At 40.0% G+C, this 22,360-nt stretch overlaps 2 long non-coding RNA genes across 4 annotated transcripts in view; one reads left to right on the top strand and one right to left on the bottom strand.

Moving 5' to 3' along the window:
- The window catches only part of LOC138761964 (uncharacterized), a 108,690-nt gene that overhangs the window by 26,848 nt on the left and 59,482 nt on the right, over nt 1-22,360 (top strand). The gene's annotated exons all lie outside the window — the stretch shown is intronic.
- The window catches only part of LOC138761963 (uncharacterized), a 39,916-nt gene that overhangs the window by 8,476 nt on the left and 9,080 nt on the right, over nt 1-22,360 (bottom strand). The window contains exon 2 of the long non-coding RNA XR_011356657.1: nt 14,388-14,462. This is a non-coding gene — a long non-coding RNA (uncharacterized lncRNA). The remainder of the gene's footprint in view (nt 1-14,387; nt 14,463-22,360) is intronic.

The raw sequence follows: 22,360 nt of genomic DNA, 5'->3' as shown, positions 1-22,360 counted from the left end.
TGGACCTTTTGCCCCAATGGTAGCAGAATGAAGAGGGCATGGCCTAGGTGGTGGTTGTGTTTGAAGATGGAAGCTGCTTTTTTAAGATACCACCTAATATAGATGTCCTCTATGAAGTGAAGTCTGGTGCCTGTGATGCTGCAAGCTGAGTTAGCAACCCTCTGGAGATTCTTCTTCTTCGGACAGTTGGTGCCTCCATATCAGGCAGAGATGCAACCAGCCAGAATGCTCTCCACAGTACACCTGCTGATGTTCTTGAGAGTTTTCGGTAACATACCAAATCTCCTCAGACATCTCACAAAGTATAGATGCTAGCGAGCCGCCTTTGTGATTGCATCAATGTGGAAGCTCCAGGACAGATTCTTGGGGATGTTGATACCAGGTATTTGAAGGTCTTGACCTTCTCCACTACTGAGCCCTCAATGAGGACTGGATCTTGTCCCCTGACTTCTGAAGTCCACAATCATATCCTTGTTTTTGCTAACGTTGAGCGCAAGGTCATTGTTGTTACAACATGGAATGAGCTGCTCTATCTCCATCCTATACACTTCCTCATTGCCATTTGTGATTATGCTGACCACTATGGTGTCATGGGCAAACTTCTAGATAGCATTGGAATTGTGCTTTGCGACACAATCATGGATGTATAATGAGTAGAGCAGTGGGCTAAACATGCATCCTTGGGTGTTGATAATCAGTGAGGAGGAGACTTTGTTTCTGATTCATACTGACTGTGGTCTTCTCATGAAAAAGTCCATGATCCAGTTGCAGAGTGGGGTACAGAGTCATAGAGCTTATAGCTTCTTGACCAGTACTGAGCGAATAATGATATTCCCACAAATTTCAAATTGAAATTAAGTCATTCATTCAGAATAAATTATACTGGACAATTAAGATTTTGCTTCCTGAACACTTGTATATTTTATGAATTTTGGGCTACTGATCATAAAAATCACCTAAAATTTCCTCATTGTATAGATATATCTGATTTTTGTGGTTTCCTGTCATTATTGTTCTGTATGCTTGAAGTAGACTTAAAATAAAGTGCAACATTTCATTGAAAATTAATTTTCTGCATTCACACTTGGACTTCTTCCATAGAACAACACGTCACAAAAACGGGCCCTTCAGACCTTCTAGCCCATGCCTACTTAGTCCCATTGACCATAGCCCTCCATACCTATCCAATCCATGTACCTGTCCAAATTCTTTTTGAATATTAAAATTGAGCCCACATTCAGCACTTCAGCTAGCAGCTCACTCCACAATCCCATCACTTTCTATGTGAAGACATTCCCCCTTATATTCCCTCCAAACCTCTCTGCTTTAACCCTTAACTTATGACCTCTGGTTTGTATCTCATCTTCTCTTTGGCTTGGCTTCGCGGATGAAGATTTATGGAGGGGTAATGTCCACGTCAGCTGCAGGCTGATTTGTAGCTGACAAGTCCGATGTGGGACAGGTAGACATGGTTGCAGCGGTTGCAAGGGAAAATTGGTTGGTTGGGGTTGGGTGTTGGGTTTTTCCTCCTTTGTCTTTTGACAGTGAGGTGGGCTCTGCAGTCTTCTTCAAAGGAGGTTGCTGCCCGCCGAACTGTGAGGCGCCAAGAACTGTGAGGCAATATCAGCCCATTGGTGATGGTCAATGTGGCAGGCACCAAGAGATTTCTTTAGGCAGTCCTTGTACCTCTTCTTTGGTGCACCTCTGTCTCGGTGGCCAGTGGAGAGCTCGCCATATAACACGATCTTGGGAAGGCGATGGTCCTCCATTCTGGAGACGTGACCTACCCAGCGCAGTTTGATCTTCAGCAGCGTGGATTCGACGCAGTCGGCCTCCGCCATCTCGAGTACTTCGATGTTGGAGATGAAGTCGCTCCAATGAATGTTGAGGATGGACCACAGACAACGCTGGTGGAAGCGTTCTAGGAGCCGTAGGTGATGCCGGTATAGGATCCATAATTCGGAGCCGAACAGGAGTGTGGGTATGACAACGGCTCTGTATACGCTAATCTTTGTGAGGTTTTTCAGTTGGTTGTTTTTCAGACTCTTTTGTGTAGTCTTCCAAAGGCGCTATTTGCCTTGGCGAGTCTGTTGTCTATCTCGTTGTCGATCCTTGCATCCGATGAAATGGTGCAGCTGAGATAGGTAAACTGGTTGACCGTTTTGAGTTTTGTGTTCCCGATGGAGATGTGGGGGGCTGGTAGTCATGGTGGGGAGTTGGCTGATGGAGGACCTCAGTTTTCTTCAGGCTGACTTTCAATGGAAAAAGCCTGCCTACATTTACTTTGTCCATCTCCCTCATAATTTTAAATACCTCTTTCAAATCTCCTTCATTTTTCTACATTCTGGGGCATAAAGTCCTAACCTGTTTAACCTTCCCCTGTAACTCAGTTCCTGAAGTCCAGACAACATCCTAGTAAACTCTCTGCACTCATTCAATCTTATTGATATCTTTACTGTAATTAGCTGACCAAAACTGCATCCTTGGGTGTGGATAATCAGGAGGAGATGTTGTTCCTAATTCTTCCAATTTGGCCTCACTGACATCCTGCACAATTTTACCAAAACATCCCAACTCCTATAAACAACACTTGGATTTATGAAGGCAAATATGCCAAGAGCTATTTTTAAAACCTTGTTTACCTGTGATGCCGCTTTCAGGGAATTGTGTATCTGTATTCCTTCTTTTCTACCACACACCTCAGTGCTCTCCTGTTTACCATGTATGTCCTTTCTTGCCTTGTCCTTCTAAAATGCAACAACTCACACTGGTCCACATTAAATTCCATCTGCCATTTTTCAGCTGATTTTTCCAGCTGGTTAAGATCCCTCTGCAAGCTTTGAAAGCCTTCCTCTCTATCAAGAACATTTCAAATTTTTAACATCTGCAAATTGGCTGATCCAATTTACTACATTATCATTATAGATGTCAAACAACAATGGTCCCACATCAATCCTTGAGACACCACTAGTCACAAGCCTCCAGTTAGAAGAGCAATCATCTACAACCACTCTCTTCTTTAAGCCTTCCTTAAGTTTTTTTTTGCATTTTTCATACTCCACAAGTACCTCATTTGCTCTATGTTGGCTACAGGGGTGCAGTGCTATTTTTTGAGGTGCCGGAGCTCACCAGAAACAGCAACAAGGAGATCTCACAAGACCCGGCCTTGGTAGCCACAATGTTATATTTGGCATTGTATAATTGAGAGCATTGTATAATTTAATAATATGACAAAGTATTGTACGGTTGCATTTACTAATTATCAACAAGTAAAGAAAAAGATAGCAATCATGTATTTTATCAGTTTAAAACGAATTACCTACTTACCAAATGCCATTAATGAGAAATTTCACAATAATTCCCACAAAGGGTCAGGCGTAATACATTTTTGGGGGTCTGAAGCAACCCTTGTCCTGGTGTCATTTGCTGATCTATGGTACCACAGCCATAATGTGGCATCCATCTCAGGATTCCACTGAATTAGAGGAGGTCCATGTAGTTTAATAAACAGAAGTGATGATGCATGATTTATGAGAATTGTTGAGGATGTTATTATCAAGATCCTAATAATGACTGAATCCCCTCTCAGCAGGACAAATAGGAATAGCTTGTGCATAGCTCAGTAATGGGTGTAAATCTTGGGGAATGTGGCATCCATGATCATTCACATAATCTCTGAAGGTATTGCAGAGAAGAAGTCTTAAAACTCTTGCAGAGAGATGATATTGTCATTTCTCCATAAGTCAACAGGCTAGAGGCCTTTATCAATGACACACATTTCATTTAGCAGGGATTTGTACATACTTCAAGGTTCAGAAGTTTGAGAACCTTTTAAGAATGTTGTCAATTGTCTCTTCAGCTTGCAAATTTTTTTTGTACCAGGTTGCTCTTTATGTCCATGCAGTGATTGTGTGCTCTGTTGGATCTTTGTCTGCATAAACAATCATAGTAGTGTGCTTCTGTAAACACTCAAAATAAACCAAGTTCATACAATGCATCATACATTAGAGCTAATTCCAATATAAATTGTTCTGAAGAGTCTTTTCAACAGACCTTCATAGATTTTTTCTGACACTCCTAGATCTTGTTCCATCCTTTGACACTCTTTCAAAATGAAAAGACAGTGCTTCATAGCTTTGTCATACTGCTGAAACTGTTTGAAATGAGCTAGCTACCCACCTATATATGGCCCATTTTGCAAATGTATTCTTCTAGTTGAGAAGAACATTAAAACAGTCCATTTTGATTTTAAAGGTGATCTATTGTAACAAAGTACAATTTGTTCATAAATGATTGAAAATTATTAATTCCATGAGTTTCTCTTACCAAATCACCTACTACAAGTTCTAATCTATGACTAAGACAGTGCTAAATTATCACATAAGAGTAATGTTAATGATCGTGATCATGTTTGCATGACCACTAGCGAGGCCTTGAATATAGTTACTGTTTGATTAGACTTGGGTGACAGCAAGGGGGCAGACATAAAGTATTCAAGGTCTGTAATGGAGGCTTGAAGCCTCATGGCCTATCTCAGGCCTACCTCATGGCCTGCCTCATGTGCTGTTAATATCAACTTTAAAGTGAAGAACCTTTTCTTTCGTCCATGTATTGCCTAAGAAATCACACATACGAATACAAGATGAATCATGTCAGAAGTGGGATGAATGAAATTCAAAGGAAATACTTTAAAGGAAAAATCTAAAGCCAGCAACTGATCAATGAAGAGAAACTAACACAGTGAAAAATGGAAGGATTGCATCCACCAGTGAAACTTCAGTTGACAGATAATGTGGCTGAAAATTAGAACAGATTTAAACAGCATTTTGGATTGTATTTAGTGGCAGTCAGAGCTGATGAGAAAAGTGATAAAGTGAAAGCATCAGTTTACTTGCATGTCATGGGTGATGAAGCCCTGGAGGTGTATAATAACTGCACATTTGCTGCTGATGGAAACAAAGTGAAACTGGAAAAAATAATGTAAGAGTTTGAGGAATACTGCATACCTAAACGTAATGTGACATTTGAAAGGCACAGATTTTTCACATGTACAGAAAACAGAAGAAAATATTGATCCATGCATGACTGAATTGAGAAACAAAGCAAAATGTGTGAATTTGGTGGACTGACTGACTCGCTGCTAAGACAGACATGTGTATGGTATTCTGGATAATAGTCTAAGGTAACGACTGCTAAGAGACAAAATCAAGACCTGGAAAAAGCCACAGCACTCTGTAGGGCTACAGAAACTGTATAAATGCAGACAAAAGAGCTGTTCAGTGAAACTAGCTGCAATGTGGATGCAGTGAGCAAGAACGGACATAAACTGCTTAACAAAAAGTGTGCCAAAGTGGAAAGAGGCATGAAAAGCAAACAAAATAAAAGGGACAATCGAAAGGCATGTCGTCGATGCAGTACACAACACCTACTAAAAAAGTGTCCAGCATGCGGTAAATCATGCAATATGTGCAACAAAAGCAACCATTATGCCCGTTGCTGTAACAACCAAATGCAACAAAGCAAGGCTCATGCAGTAGATGAAAGAGAGATAGAGGAATTCTATGTAGATGTTGTGATTGTAAACAAGAAAGAAAACAGAGACTAGATGTTGAGATTAAAAGTGAATTACATAAACATTTCAGTCAAATTGGATGCTGGAGCACAAGTTAATTTAACATCAGAGACTGTTTTTAAGAAGATTAGACTGAGACCAAAGATGTATGGAACAAAAGTGAAGGTGACAGGATATTCAGGTACTGATATACCAGTGCAAGGATAATGCATAGTCAAAGTGAAATACAAGGACAAAAAGCACATACTAGCATTCATTGTGGTACCAAAGGATGTACAGGGCATACTAGGTTTAACAGCCAGTGAGAAACTGAACCCGGTAAAGAGAGTCCTCATGGTGGAAAGCAAAGGAGAGACAGTCTATAATAAACTCATGAAAGAGTACATTGACCTATTTTAGGGTGTAGGCTGTCTTCCAGGAGAATGCATGATCAGAGTGGATAAACATGTGCCACTGATAATACATACATGCAGAAAAGTTCAGTTTGCGCTTCAAAAGCAACTAGGGGCAGAGTTGGACAGGATGGAAAGCCTGAACGTGATTCAGAAGATAGATGAGCCAACTGAGTGGTTGAGTTCACTCATCATTATGGACAAAAAGCTTAGAATTTGCCTGGATCTAAGAGATCTAAACAGACCAATAAAGAGAGAACACTTTAAGCTTCAGACACATGAAGAAATCACGTCACAGTTTACAAATGCAAAGACTTTCAGCAAAGTTAGATGCACCATCAGGATTTTGGCAGTTGAAATTAAATGAAGCAAGTTCAAGACTGTGAACGTTCAATAGTCCATTTGGCAGATAAGATTTCTAAGGTTACCATTTGGAATTGCCTCAGCTCCTGATGTGTATCACAAAACTATCCATATGGTCTATGAGCACCTGGATGGAGTTGATATCTAAATGGATGATATCATAATATGGGGAACCACGAGAATGGAGCATGATGAGAGACTAAGGAAAGTGCTGGAAGCAACAAGGAAAGCAAATCTGAAGCTGAATAGAGAGAAATGCCAGCTCGTGGTGATGTAACTAGTATGTGTAGGAGATATTATTGGCAGTGAGGGCATCAGACCAGATCCCAGAAAGGTATCCGACATTGGGTACATGCCAAGGCCACAATGCAAAAAGGACGTACAGAGGTTTAATGGAATGGTCAACTATATGGGTAAATTCATATCCAACCTCTCATAAAAGATGGTCCATTGAGAAGACGAACAGAAAAGAACATTGAATGGGAGTGGATTCATGAGCACAAAATGTCATGGAGGGAACTAAAGAAACTGCTCACAGAGGAACCAGTTCTGAGGTTTTACGACCCAATGAGACCCATCAAGATATCATCAGACGCATCACATAATGGGCTCAGTGAAGTTCTTCTGCAAAAATAGGATGACTAGCAACCCATTGCATATGCATTATGCTCAATGACAGCCACAGAGACACTGAAATTGAAAAGGAGTTGCTCAGCATCACATACGACTGTGAAAGATTTCATCAGTTTGTGTCAGGACAAGCAATCAGTACTAACCATAAGCCCTTGATGGTATTGTTCCAAAAGCCATTAAATGAATGTCCTCTTAGAATACAAAGATTGATGATTAGGCTGCAATGCTATACACTGAATGTAGCATAAACTCTGGACAAGCTAATGTACACAGCAGACATGTTGTCTAGAGCTGTTGAGACAAGAGACCCTGCAAACACCAGAATGAATAAAGACATGAATGCCTTCGTGAACATGATCAAAAGTACACTGCCCACATCAGATGCTCATAAAGTCAGGCAAACAGATAAATCACTGAGACAACTGAGGAAAAAAACATCATGGATGGATGGCCCAATATGAAGCAGGACTGTTCACCTGACATTTCAATACTGGAACTACAGGGCAGAACTATCGGTGGTTGAAGGCATCATCCACAAAGGAAGAAAAATCATTATCTTAGTCTGAGAAAAGAGATGCTAAAAAGGATCCATGAAGGGCATCTCAGAATTGAAACGTAAGAAAAGAGCACGAAAAGTGATGTACTGATATAACAAATTAAGTGTCAAACTGAACAATATGCCAGAAAAATCAAGCAAGTAATCCTGCAGAACCACTAAAGCCACACCCAATACCATGCAGACCTTACCAGAAGATAAGCACTGACCTATTTGAATGTTAAGGAAAGGACTATCTTGTAGTCACAGACTATTATTCCCTGTATCCAGAGGTGTGTAGACTGAACACCACCACTGCAGATGCTGTAATAAAAGGTATGAAAGCCATATTCTCCAGATATGGCAAGGCAAGCAAGGTCTTCATAGGCAATGGACCCCAGTTTTGCAAGTTAAAGTTCCAACAGTTTGCCAAAGAGTGGGACTTTGAACACACCATGTCAAGTCCTTATTTTCCACAGTCCAATGGTCTAGTGAAAAAATCAATACAGAAAATAAAAAGGCTGATGAACAATGCAAAAGATTGGAACAGACTTCCACCAGAGCATGCTGGTATACTGTACAATGCTGTTTGAGTGTGGTATGTCACCAGCACAACTCCTTATAGGACGTAGGCCAAGATCAAACCTACCCATTCAGGAGAATCTCCTTAAAAACAAGACGGGAGAAGGTGAGGAAATTCAAAGAACAGCAAAGAAGAGCAAAAGTATTAATTTGACATAGGAACAAAAACCTACCGGAACTCTACACTGGTGACCAAGTAAGGCTAAAAGACAAAATAAACTTATGGACTTGGAAAGGAACTGTCCTTAGTGAAGTCCAACCAAGATCATACACCATTCAGACAGATGAAGGTGTTCTTCTGTGAAATCGTTGATCTTCAATTGGGACCAGCCACAGTAAATGGAAAGATGGATACTTCTGAACAACCTGAATACACAGCTGAGAAGACATTGTCTGAGGCAACAACTCAGAATCAAGGACAATTAATCAGGAGATTATCAAGACACATGAATCCTCCTAAGAGACTCAATTAGCAAATTTAAAGACTCCTGTTATAGAATGAAGTAGTGCTATCTTATTCGCTCAAAGTTTTAGTGTATGTAAATGTGAACACACAAAATAAGTTTTTTTTAAATGTTAACAATTTTGATAATAATTAAAATGTAAGTTCCTGATTTTAAAGTTAAAAATCAAGAGTTATACAAAGAAAATAGGTAAGTGCTTTTTATTTTAAGAAAGGGAGATCTAATGATCGTGATCATGTTTGCATGGCCACTAACAATGCCTTGATTATAATTACTATTTGATTAGGCTTGGCTGGCAGCAGTATGCATACAAAGTATGCAAGATCTATAATGGAGATGCAGCCTCATGGCATGCCTCATGGTGCTGTTTATATCAACTTTATAGTAAAGAACCTTTTCCTTCATTCATGTGTTGCCTAAGAATTCACACATGAATACAAGATGAAATGGGTAATTTTCCTTGAGAATTATAGCAACATCAGATTTGACACCAAGCAAATGCTACAAGGTTCTGGTTCAAGTAAGAGTCATTAAACCCATGGTTATTGACAGTTCAATAATGCTTTGTTCTGGTTCAAGTAAGAGTCATTAAACCCATGGTTATTGACAGTTCAATAATGCTTTGCAATAGTTGCAGTTTATTGATCAGGCAGTTCAATTAGATCTAAAAACATAAAATGGAGATCACTCCCTTATCACTTTCACATTTCAAATAAACTTTTAGGGCTATCTTAATGCTCAGACTTGTTGATTCGTCAAAGAACATAAATTTCCCCATTTATCTGCTTGATCTGCTGTAAATTTTCTATTTCATATTAATGACGATGCGATTTAATATCTCTGTAACACTAGTGCGGGATTGCAATCTAATTCGATCGGCAACACTATTTTTGCTTTGAAGTTCCATTAAGCCAAAGTGATCTGAGTATGGCCTGTCATTGCCTTTAGATGTGAAGCATTCATGGCCACATAATTTTCCAAGAGCATCTTCACTCCCCCTCATCCTCACCAGTCTCTGCATCCAACACATTATCTGCCAGAATTTTCAGCACTTACTACAGGGCCCCACCTCCAGCCACATTTTTCCTTCTCCTCCACTCTCAGCCTTCCATAGGGACTGCTCCCTCCATGTGTCCCTTGTGCACTCTTCCCTCCCCACCCATTGCCCTGGCACCTTCCACTGTGGTCGTAAGAGGTGTAATACCTGCACCCAAACCTCCTCCCTCATCATGATCCAAGGTCCTAAACAGACCTTTCAGGTGAAGCAACATTTCACCTGTACCTCCAAAGAACTCAATTACTGCATCCGGTGCGCCCTCTGTGGACTTCTCTATGTCGGAGGGACCGGTTGCAGATTAGGAGATCGCTTCGCTCAGCACCTCCACTCCATCTGCATTAAAAGCAACCTCCCCATAGCCAACCATTTCAATTCTGAGTCACGTTCTCAAGCTCACATGTGCCCATGGCCTTTCACACTACCCCACCCTGACCACCTGCAGATTGGAAGGACACCTCATTTTTCATCTGGGCACCCTCCAACCCCAGGGCATGAACATTGAGTTCACTACATTCCACTAATCAGCTTGACTTTCCCCCCTTCTCCCCCACCCCTATTTTAAGTAGTTTTTCAAGCTCCTACTTTCTTTTTCTCTCAACCTATCCTAGACTCCTTCTCTTCCCCTCCCCCCACCACCCACCTATCATGTCCCACCCTCACCACCCCCTCCCCCTTCCTCCTTTTGTTCAGACATCCCTCATGTTCCCCCACATCCTGATGAAGGGCTCAAGCCCAAAATGTTGGTGATGTATCTTTCCCTTTGCTACATAAAGGCACTGTTTAAGCTGCTGAGTTTCACCAGCATTTGTGTGTTTCTTCACTAGCTAGATCCAGCTGCGCTGGGTGGGTCACGTCTCCAGAATGGAGGATCATCGCCTTCCCAAGATCGTGTTATATGGCGAGCTCTCCACTGGCCACCGTGACAGAGGTGCACCAAAGAAAAGGTACAAGGACTGCCTAAAGAAAGCTCTTGGTGCCTGCCACATTGACCACCGCCAGTGGGCTGATAACGCCTCAAACCGTGCATCTTGGTGCCTCACAGTTTGGCGGGCAGCAACCTCCTTTGAAGAAGACCGCAGAGCCCACCTCACTGACAAAAGGCAAAGGAGGAAAAACCCAACACCCAACCCCAACCAACCAATTTTCCCCTGCAACCGCTGCAACCGTGTCTGCCTGTCCCGCATCGGACTTGTCAGCCACAAACGAGCCTGCAGCTGACGTGGACTTTTTACCCCCTCCATAAATCTTCGTCCGCGAAGCCAAGCCAAAGAAGAAGAAGAATATTTTCAGCACATAGAGCAGCAGGGTGAGCTTTTGTTTGTGATCAACTTTTTTTTTCTATTTAGGGGGAGGGGTTTGATGTTTGGGGGTTATACAAACCCCCAAACTGATATTAATATTTGATTTTTTTTGTATTTTTAGAATGACATATATGGATAAAATTTTAAATAAAATATTCAAAATAAAAAACTATTTTCTCTGAGAGACTTCAAGCATGTACTTTGATTGGCTCCATAATAGGATACTTGGTACATCTGCCATTAATTTGACAGCCTCAAACCTTTAGCAGTGAAAAGTGTTAGCTTGCTTGCTTGCACAAACTTTACTCCCAAGTTCACCACCTTGAAGTCTAACCTGAGATAAGTTTCCTTCTTCCACATTTCTTCAATCCAAACACCTGAACAGGGATACAAGCCTGACTTTGAAGCACCATTACTCTCTGTTTCATCTTGTATTTGTATGTGTGAGTCCTTAGACAACACAAACTGCATTTGGACCTGGTTAGAAAATTTGAACTAGAGGCAAGCGAAACACAACTTTTCTTACTTTTACTGATATCACTATCAGTCTCTTGTACTCTGTTGCCTTGGTAAAGCAGCCAACACAATTTTAAAAAAGCTATCCCCACCCCAGCCACACACTATTCACCCTCCTCCCATCTGGAAGAAAATTAATGTCTGAGATCATACACCACCAGATTCAGATAGTTTTTCCCTGACTCCTGAATGAATGACTAAAATAACTTTGCCTTTGCTCTGTTCTAAATGATCTCTCTGTACCTTGTTTATACTGTTGCACTATGTATAGGTTGACTGGCTGAACTGATCATCTAACACCATCCTGCCTCTGGTCAGGCCCACTGCCCTCCCGCCGGTGCGAAGACTGATGCCGCATGATGTGACCTGCTGCAGCCATCAATGACAATGGAATATGATATGTCCTGTGACAGGACACACTCACAAATACCTCATTCCTCTCGGTGTGACACTCACCTAACAATCGGAAGAAGATCAGTGGTGTCACAAATGGGAAACAGAAGACGTGAGTGACCCGAGGAGACAAAGAGCAGGAAAATCATTGGTTGCCATGCATTTGTGTGCTCCTGTGTTTAAATTCCCCACTTGTTAATTTTGGTTTTTTTTAATGAGCTCCAGAAGCACTACACTCCTGTTGACCTGTACCTACTATACATGTCTCTCTTCTTCTGATCAAGAATCCAAATACCCCTCAATGTACCTTTAATCCTAATAGGAACTTACCAATTCTGTGCTCTCAAAATTTCACCTTTGAAAGTCTTCCACTTAACACATCCTTTCCAGGAAACAACTTATCCCAATATACACATTCTAGATCTATTCTCATTTCCTCAAAATTGCCTTTCTCTCTTTTAGAATCTCAGTCTGAAGCAGAGACATATCCTTCTCCATATTTAATTTGAAACAAATGGTATTATATCACTGGACTCAAAATGTTCCCCTACACATACTTCTGTCACCTGTCCTGTCTCATCTCCTAATAGGAGATCCAATACTGCGCTCTCATGATTTGGTTCCTCTGTATATTGTTCCTCTCCAAGGCAAATAGCGCCTTTGGAAGACTACACAAAAGAGTCTGGAAAAACAACCAACTGAAAGATTAGCGTATACAGAGCCGTTGTCATACCCACACTCCTGTTCGGCTCCGAATCATGGGTCCTCTACCGGCATCACCTACGGCTCCTAGAACGCTTCCACCAGCGTTGTCTCCGCTCCATCCTCAACATTCATTGGAGCGCTTTCATCCCTAACGTCGAAGTACTCGAGATGGCAGAGGCCGACAGCATCGAGTCCACGCTGCTGAAGATCCAGCTGCGCTGGGTGGGTCACGTCTCCAGAATGGAGGACCATCGCCTTCCCAAGATCGTGTTATATGGCGAGCTCTCCACTGGCCACTGTGACAGAGGTGCACCAAAGAAAAGGTACAAGGACTGCCTAAAGAAAGCTCTTGGTGCCTGCCACATTGACCACTGGCAGTGGGCTGATATCGCCTCAAACCGTGCATCTTGGCGCCTCACAGTTCGGCGGGCAGCAACCTCCTTTGAAGAAGACCGCAGAGCCCACCTCACTGACAAAGGAGGAAAAACCCAACACCCAACCCCAACCAACCAATTTTCCGCTGCAACCGTGTCTGCCTGTCCCGCATCGGACTTGTCAGCCACAATCGAGCCTGCAGCTGACGTGGACTTTTACCCCCTCCATAAATCTTCGACCGCGAAGCCAAGCCAAAGAAAGAATATTAATTTAGAAAACTTTCCTGAATGCATTTGGCAAACTCCAAATCCCAGTCAATATGTAGAAAATTTAAATCTCCTACTATCACAACCTTGTATTTCCTGAAGCAATCTGCTATCTCTCTGCAGATCTGTTGCACCAATTCTCACTATTTGTGGTCTATAAATACAACTCTATTCCTCTGTTCCACCCATATAGCCTGAGCACAGCTGTGATATTTTCCCTGATGAGTGATATCACTCCTCCTTCTTTCATTAGCCCTATTCTACCACATCTGAAACAATGGAAGCCCAGATTGAGCTGCCAATCCTGGCCCTACTGTAACTAAGTTTCACTGAAAGCCACAATGCCATAATTTCATGTGCCAATTCATGCTCTAAGCTTGTCTGCCTTTCCTATAATACTACTTGCATTGAAATAGATGCATATGGAAAAAAAATGCCATCATGTAAAACCCTTTGACTTCTGACGCTACATGCAATCTTCACTTCATCTTTTTCCTTCACCACTCAACAATCTACTCTGGCACTGTGGTTCCCATCACCCTGAAAATCTAGTTTAAAAACCACCAGAGGAGCACGAGTTAATATTTCCATAGGGTTATTAGCCTCTCTTGAGTTCAAGAACAGACCGCCCTGTCAGAACAGATTCCACGTTCTCTGTAGAGAGCCCAGTGGTCTTTGAACCTTGCGTCCAAGTCCTGGTACATCCTCACCCTTCCAACCCACATCATTGATCCTTACATAGACCAACACATCTGGCTGCTCACCCTCCTTCCTGAGAATGCCTGCTGATCTTGGTGCAATCAGTGACAAACATGGTGAAAGGTTTCACCAGGACATTGCGACCATGGTAAAGCAATTTCAGTCCCACTGGAATCCATCAATGCTGGCTGACTATTGTTGGACACTGACAAGGGAGACATCAGATGCTAAGTACAAATGAAAATCAGCCTCAAAGCATTTTTAGGTCAGATGAACTAACGCAATGTGTCAGCATCATTACGCAATTCAACAAGCTAAATTCAATAAAAGTTAATTTAATTTTTTTTGTGTCTATTATAATCCCCAATTTTCAGGAAGCAAACATTTTTGGGGAAAAAAATTGTTATCCAGTGTTCTGGGACATTCATCTATTCATGAATTTCTGTTAAATGTCTATTTTTGATGTAAATGTTGCAATTGGACAATGTCTTTCTACTCAAAGCAAAATCAAATGAGAAATAATTTGCAACTTGCCTTCATTTTCTTTGTGGAGGTGTGTAAAATTAATTTGACTTGTAAGCAATGATTGCATTCACAATTATCCTTAGTCTAAATGAAGAGAGATACAAAAATTAGCTTTGTTGCAACAATTTTCCTGTGGTTAATCAGAATGCCAAGCTGTTCTTATAAGGATACCTTTAGTGAATGGAAGAATAATAAGCAGAGAGGTCAAAATTAGGAGTCTTCCCTTTTATATCTAATATCAAACAGAACTTGTAGAGAGCTTACAAATAGCTACCTAACAGATAGATAAATGAATATATTTCAATGCTAATCAGAGCGTTAACATCTATATTAAGATTTTTTTTTAATTGACATTCTGGACAAGGTAGACTTAGGGAAAACCATAACAATTTTTTTATCTCTTCATGATTGACCTTGAGTGGATGATCACCCTCTGAACTCGGAAGTAAATCACAAAAATCGTAGACACTGAGTTTGAAGAAAAACACAAAATGCTGGAGAAGTTCAGCAGTTCAAACAGAGTCCTTTATGCAGTAAAGGTAGATACATAACCGATATATCTCATAATTTCATCCAATTATGAGAAAATGCCGGCAAGCATCCAAACAAAAGGGAGGGGGGATGGAAGGGAGCGTGGCAAAGGCATGAGATGATAGATGCCTTTTCCATCCCTCTTTCTCTCCCACCCCACACTCTTTAGTTCAGATGCCTGCCGGCATTTTCTCAGGCTTTGATGAAGACCTCAAACCTGAAATGTTGGTTATGTATCTTTACCTTTGCTACATAAAGACACTGTTTGACCTGCTGAGCTTCTCCAGCAATTTGTGTTTTTACTTCCCTCTGAATTCATGAGAAAAACTGATAGTAAGCCTGAAATATTAATGCTTAGGTAATCAAACATTGTGAACAAACTCAGTGTAAAAGAGCAACTTCAAATTTCTTCATAGTTTTTTTCTGTTCTGAGTTGTGCACTCAAGCTAAATCTCCATAAAAATTACCAAGCTAAAAAAAATTATTGTTGAGGAATAAGTCTATTAAAGCTCAATCGAGGGGAAATTCACAGGAATTATTCTTGGAGAGCAAAGAATAGCAAGAGTGCTCTCAATTTTTGGCTCCATTATGTTTTATTGTTTGAGTACAATTGTTGTGTAATGGAGCGTCAATATGGCTAGAGCTACACTTGTTGCCGAGGAACCTGACATAGTTTACAGAGAAACAGTGTTACTGATGTCAAAAGTTGTTTGTAAAAATGTAGAGGGAAGTTAATCATGTCAAATTCACAACTGGAATAAAGAAGGTAATTAATAAGGAATGAAAGTAAAGCACAAGTCCTCAGTCACCGTGATTGAAGTAAACCCACAATGTTGGAGAAACTCAGCAGATCAAACAGTGTGCCCTATGTAGCAAAGATAAAGGTACATAACCAATGTGTAATATACACATAAATTAATCTGGACTTTCACTAATGTCATTAGCTTTGTAATCATTTCTTCAGTCTCCTGAATTTAGCTCTAATAAACTACAAATGTTTTCCCTTCCAAGTAAATCCTTTAGTAAAATTTAGCAAAAATATGTTTTCTAGCATTGGAGCAATAGGTGAAATAACTAAACAAGATATTTATTGCATAATAGGGGTTGGCAGTTATGTCTGGATGCTCAGATGTTCCAAATAGTAATGGAAGTATACTTATAATCTACATAAAATGGTATAATTTGTCAGTGTTTTATAACAACAGCACTTCTGCTCATCGATAGTAATTGATGCCTTGTTTCTTTTACCTTTATACTTCAAAAGGCCCTTAATCCTCTTATAATGTATCACTATAGTTTCAGATAAATGGTTTAAGTCATTTCACTTTTCACTGTTTAAAATCATGTCATCTTCACACACAAAAAAAACACAATTTGTATGACTTACATGAACAATAGCAGAATGCCATAGAATAATAATCATTTCAATTGGAGTTTTTAAAAAAAATCCTATGCTCCACATCTCCTTAATAAGTGTGCATCATGAAAAAAATTGATTTAATAAGAAGACAATGAGAACAATTTAGGAATTTGAAACACAGTTCGAAGAATTATTATACACCTCCAGGTATTTGAATCAAGGCAGATTTAATGTTACAGATCAGCAGAAGCATCTTCAGATAGTGAATCACAAACAAATTTAAAAATATATAACATTGAAGTATTTTTAAAATCCAGTTTAATAAATCAGCTTTATTAATTATGGTGGCTAATATAGAAATAAAGGAATAATGTCAAACACCTCATCAACACACACACACACACCATGTAGTCCCCTACCACAATCTCAGAATGCTTCAAGTGGTTTATAGCAAATAATGTCCTTTGCATGCTATCTAGTTTCAAGCTTTGTGATTTTTGATTTAAATATAAATTAATTAGGATACTGCCTTGTGTGAGGAACAATACAGATGTAGAAAGACTAAAAATATTGTTAAAACTTTGCTCATTACAAGGAAATCTGACTGAATGTTTGAATTTATGGAATTTTTTTAGATTTAGACATACAGCACAGGAACAGGCACTTTCAGCCCAGGAGCCCATGCTGCCCAATCACACCCAATCGACCTACAATCCCCGCTTGAACAGCGCATTTTAGATGGTGGGAGGGAAACAGAGCCCCCAGGGAAAACCCATGCAAACATGGGAATAACGTACAAACTCCTTACAGACAACATGGGATTCAAACCCCAGTCCCAATCACTAGTGCTGTAACAACGTGGTGCTAACTGTTCCATCTTGTATTCGTATGTGTGAGTTCTTAAACAACACATTGATGAAGGAAAAGGTTCTTTACTTTAAAGTTGATATAAACAACACATGAGGCTGCAAGCCTCCAATACAGATCTCTCTTAGAGCAGTCTCTCCTTCTGTGTCAGCCCCTGCTAGAAGCCAAATATAATTAAACAGGAACTATATATTTTAGACCTTGCTAGTAGCAAATGCAACCATGATCACTATCAGTACATCTCCCTTTCTTAAAACAAAAGTAATTTACTTTTAATTAACATCTTTTCTTTGTATACCTCTGCAATTTTAACTTTAACACCAAGAACTTACATTTTCATTATTATCAACATTGTTAACATTTTTTAAACTTGTTTTGTGTGTTCACATATACATACACTAAAACTTGAAGAGTGAATAAGATAGCACTACTTCATTCTATAACAGGAGTCTTTCAATATGCTCAATGAGTCTCTTAGGAGGATTCACATTTCTTGAGGATCTCTCCTGATTGTCCTTGATTCTGAGTTATTGCCTCAGACAATGTCTTCTCAGCTGTGTATTCAGGTTATTCAACAGTATCCATCTTTCCATCTACTGTGACTGGTCCCATTTGAAGATCTCAATGATTTATTCATAGAACAGCATCTTCATCGGTCTGAATGGTGTATGATCTTGATTGGATACACTAAGGACAGTTCCCTTCTGATCCATAAGTTTATTTCATCTTCTAACCTTACTTGGTCACCAGTGTGGACTTCTAGTAGGTTTTTTGTTCCTCTATCAAAGTAATATTTTAGCTTTTCTTTCTATTGTTCTTTCAATTTGCTCAACTTCTCCCCTTGTTTTTAGGAGTTTCTCCTGAATGGATAGGATTGATCTTAGCCTACGACCCATATGGAGTTGTGCTGGTGACATACCACATGCAAGCAGCATTGTGCGGTATACTAGCATGCTCTGGTAGGTCTGTTCCACCGTCTTTTACCTTGTTCATCAGTCTTTTCACTGTATGTACCAATTTTTCCACTAGACCATTGGACTGTGGAAAATGAGGAATTGATGTGGTGTGTACAAAGTCCCACTATTTGGCAAAGTGTTGGAAACTTGAATTGCAAAACTGGGATCCATTATCTGTGAAGACCTCGCTTGCCATTGACATGTCTGGAGAATATGGCTTTCATACCTGTTATTACAGCATCTGCAGTGGTGGTGTTCAGTTTGCACACCTCTGGATATAGGGAGTAATAGTCTGTATCTACAAGATGGTCCTTTCCTTGACATTCAAATAGGTCAGTGCCTACCCTCTGGTAAGGTCAGTATGGTGCTGGGCATGTCTTTAGTGGTTCTGGAGGAATACTTGCTTGATATTTCCAGCATTTTGTACAGTTTGACACTTCATTTAATATATCATTGTTGATCTTGGTCAGTAAATCACCTCTCATGCTCTTTTCTTACACTTTTCAATTCCAATATGTCCTCCATGGTTCCTTTTTAGCATCTCTTTTCTCAGACGCTTTGGGATGAGGATTTTACTTCTTTTGTTGATGATGTTTTCAACCACTGATAATTCTCCGCTACAGTTCCATTACTCTAAAACGTCAGGTGAGCCGTCCTGCTTCATTTTGGGCCAACCATCCAAGATGTTTTTCTCAGTTGCCTCAGTGGTTCATCTTTGTTTGTCTCTGACTTTATGAGCTCCATTTTTGTATCTGATATGGGCTGTGCACTTTTGATCATGTCCAAAACAATGTTCCTGTCTTCATCTGTTTTGGCGTTTGTGGGCTCTCTCGTGTCAATAGCTCTAGACAATGTGCCTGCTGTGTAAATTAGCTTACCCGGAGTGTACACCACATTCAATGTATAGCATTGCAGCCTAATCTTCAATCTTTATATTCTAAGTGGACATTCATTTAACGGCTTTTGGAGCAATGCAATCAAGGACATATGGTCAATCGCTACACTGATTGCTTGACCTGACACAAACTGATGAAATCTTCCACTGGTGTATGTGATGCTGAGCAGCTCCTTTTGAGCCTCTTGTGTCTCCACATCTGTCACCGAGCGTGATGCATATGCAATGGGTTGCCAGACATCATATTTTTGCAGAAGAACTGCACTGAGCCTACTATACAATGCATCTGATGATATCTTGATGGGTTTCGCTGGGTCATAAAACCTCAGAACTGGTTCCTCTGTGAGCAGTTTCTTTAATTCACTCCGTAACTTTTCGTGCCCATGATCCCACACCCGCTCAATGTTCTTCTCTGTTCGTCTTCTCAATGGAGCCATCTTTTCTGAGAGGTTGGATATGAATTTATCCATATAGTTGACCATTCCATTAAACCTCTGTACGTCCTTTTTGCATTGTGGCCTTGGCATGTTCCCAGTGTTGGATACCTTTCTGAGATCTGGTCTGATGCCTTCACTGCCAATAATATCTCCTACAAATGTTAGTTCTGTCACCCAGAGCTGGCATTTTTCTTTATTCAGCTTCAGGTTTGCTTTCCTTGTTGCTTCCAGCACTTTCCTTTGTCTCTCATCATGCTCCATTCTCGTGGTTCCCCATACTATGATGTCATCCATTGAGGTATCAACTCTGTCCAGGTGCTCATAGACCCTATGGATAGTTTTGTGATACACTTCAGGAGCTGAGGCAATTCCAAATGGTCACCTTAGGAATCTGCATCTACCAAATGGACTATTGAACGTGCACAGTCTTGAATTTGCTTCATTCAATTTCAACTGCCAAAATCCTGATGGTGCATCTAACCTTGCTGAAAAACTTTGTATTTCCAACCTGTGACATGATTTATTCATGTGTCTGAAGCTTATAGTGTTCTTTCTTTATTGCTCTGCTTAGATCTTTTGGATCCAGGTAAATTCTAAGCTTTCCATTCTTTTTGTCCACAATGACGAGTGAACTCAACCACTCAGTTAGCTCATCTATCTTTTGAATTACATTCAGGCTTTCCACTCTGTCCATCTCTATTTTTGAAGCGGAAATAGAACTTTTCTGCATGGATGTATTATTGGTGGCACACGTTCATCCACTCTGATTATGTGGTCTCCTGGAAGGCAGCCTAAACCCTGAAATAGGTCATTGTACTCTTCCATGAGTTCATCACAGACTGTCTTTCTTTCGCTTTCCACAAAAAGGACTATTATCTTACTAGGTTCAATTTCTCACTGGCTATTAAATCTAGTATGGTCTGAACATCCTTTGGAACCACGATGATTGCAGCACTTTCACTTTAACCATGCATTCTCCTTGCAATGGTATATCGGTACCTGAGCTTTGGTCTGCGTCTAATCTTCGTAAAATCATTACATTAATTTGTGCTCCAGTATCCAATTTAACTGAAATGTATACGTAATTCACTTTTAATCTCAACATCCAATCTCTGTTTTTTACTTGTTTTCAGTCACAACATCTACATTGAATTCCTCTATCTCCTTTTCATCAACTGCATGAACCTTGCTTTGTTGCACTTGGTTCTTACAGCATGCCCATATTGCATGTTTTACTACAATCTGGACACTTTTTTGGTAAGTGTTGTGTACACATGGATGGCATGGAGTTCGATTGTCCCTTTCATTTTTGTTTGCTGGCCATGCCACTCTTTCCACTTTGGTGCTCTTTTTTTTGTGGTTGAAGTCCATTCTTGCTCACTGCATCCACGTTGCAGCTAGTTTCACTCAACATCTCTTTTGCCAGCATTTGTACTGTTTCTGTAGCCCTACAGAGTGCTATGTTTTTTTTCCAGGTCTTGATTTTGCTCTCTTAGCAGTCTTTCCCTTAGACTACCATTTGGAATACCACACACAAGTCTGTCTTTTATCAGCGAGTCCGTCAATCCACCAAATTCACACATTTTGCTTCTGTCCCTCAATTCAGATCAATACTTTCTTCCTTTATCTTTGCAAACGAGAAAAATCTGTGCCTCTCAAACATCACATTACATTTAGGTATGCAGTATGCCTCAAACTGTTCATTCTTTTTTTCCAGTTTCATTTTGTCTCCTTCAGCAGCAAATGTGAAGTTATTATACACCTCCAGGCTTCATCACCCACGACATGTAAGAAAATTGATGCTTTCATTTTACTCATCAGCTCCAACTGCCACTAAATACAATCCAAAATGCTTTTTAAATCAGTTCTAATTTTCAGCCACATTACCTGTCAACTGAAGTTTTGCTGGTGGATGTAATCCTTCCATTTTTCTCTTTGTTAGCTTCTCTTCACTGATCAATTGCTGACTTTGGATTTTACCTTTTAAGGTATTTCCTTTTAATTTCCTTCATCCCACTTCACACACGATGTTTCATCTTGTATTCATATGTGTGAATTCTTAGACAACACATGGATGAAGGAAAAGATTCTATACTTTAAAGTTGATGCAAACAGCCCATGAGGCTGAAAGCCTCCATTACAGATCTCTCACAGCAGTGTGTCAGCCCCTGCTGGCAGCCCAGTACAGTATAATCAAACAGGAACTCTATCCTTAAGACATTACCAGTAGCAAATGCAACCATGATCACTATCATTACACGAACCACTATGCCAACTGTTTTAAAATGATTCACAGTAGATGGAAATAGACCATTCCAATCACTTGAAGAATAAAAATCAAGTGTCCATTGATACAATGACAGAGAGCATGATACCAACTTTGTAAAATAATTGTAGGGTTGTGGATTTCACTTAGTGGAAGCCTGAAATTCCGGACTGTTTGTGGATTTGGTCGGTCTCTATTTTCAGATTTCCCAGATTCTCAGGTAGTACTTTTAAAATTCAAATTTAAGGAGGAATAAAGAAGAGATGAATTGGTAAACTTTGACAGTTTATTCATTAGCAGATGCACAATGCATCATTTATCAAAACAAGCAGTTTTAAAGAAAATATAGTCAACAAGCATGTTACTTGTTGCCATTGTGGATCTATGGCACTCACGCATGCACACACACACATACAAAAGCCTGCTAAATTTTAAAAGTGAGTTTTTGAAAAGTCTGAATTCTTAAGTGGTCCAGATTTCTGGCATCCAGATTTTTGGACTTCTACTATATATGGATGGCAAATAAAACATAATACCCATTAAGATTGGATTAGATGAGTGTTTGAAAGAAAAAGGCATTAAAAGATATGAGACCAAATGATAAATATAGTTAGATCTGTATCTTCATGTGAAGGGATACTGATGACAAAAATTGCTTGGGATGAATGAT

Source organism: Narcine bancroftii, chromosome 4, assembly GCF_036971445.1.
Source record: "Narcine bancroftii isolate sNarBan1 chromosome 4, sNarBan1.hap1, whole genome shotgun sequence".
NCBI classification, from domain to species: domain Eukaryota; kingdom Metazoa; phylum Chordata; class Chondrichthyes; order Torpediniformes; family Narcinidae; genus Narcine; species Narcine bancroftii.
This window is presented reverse-complemented; position numbering and strand designations above follow the sequence as displayed.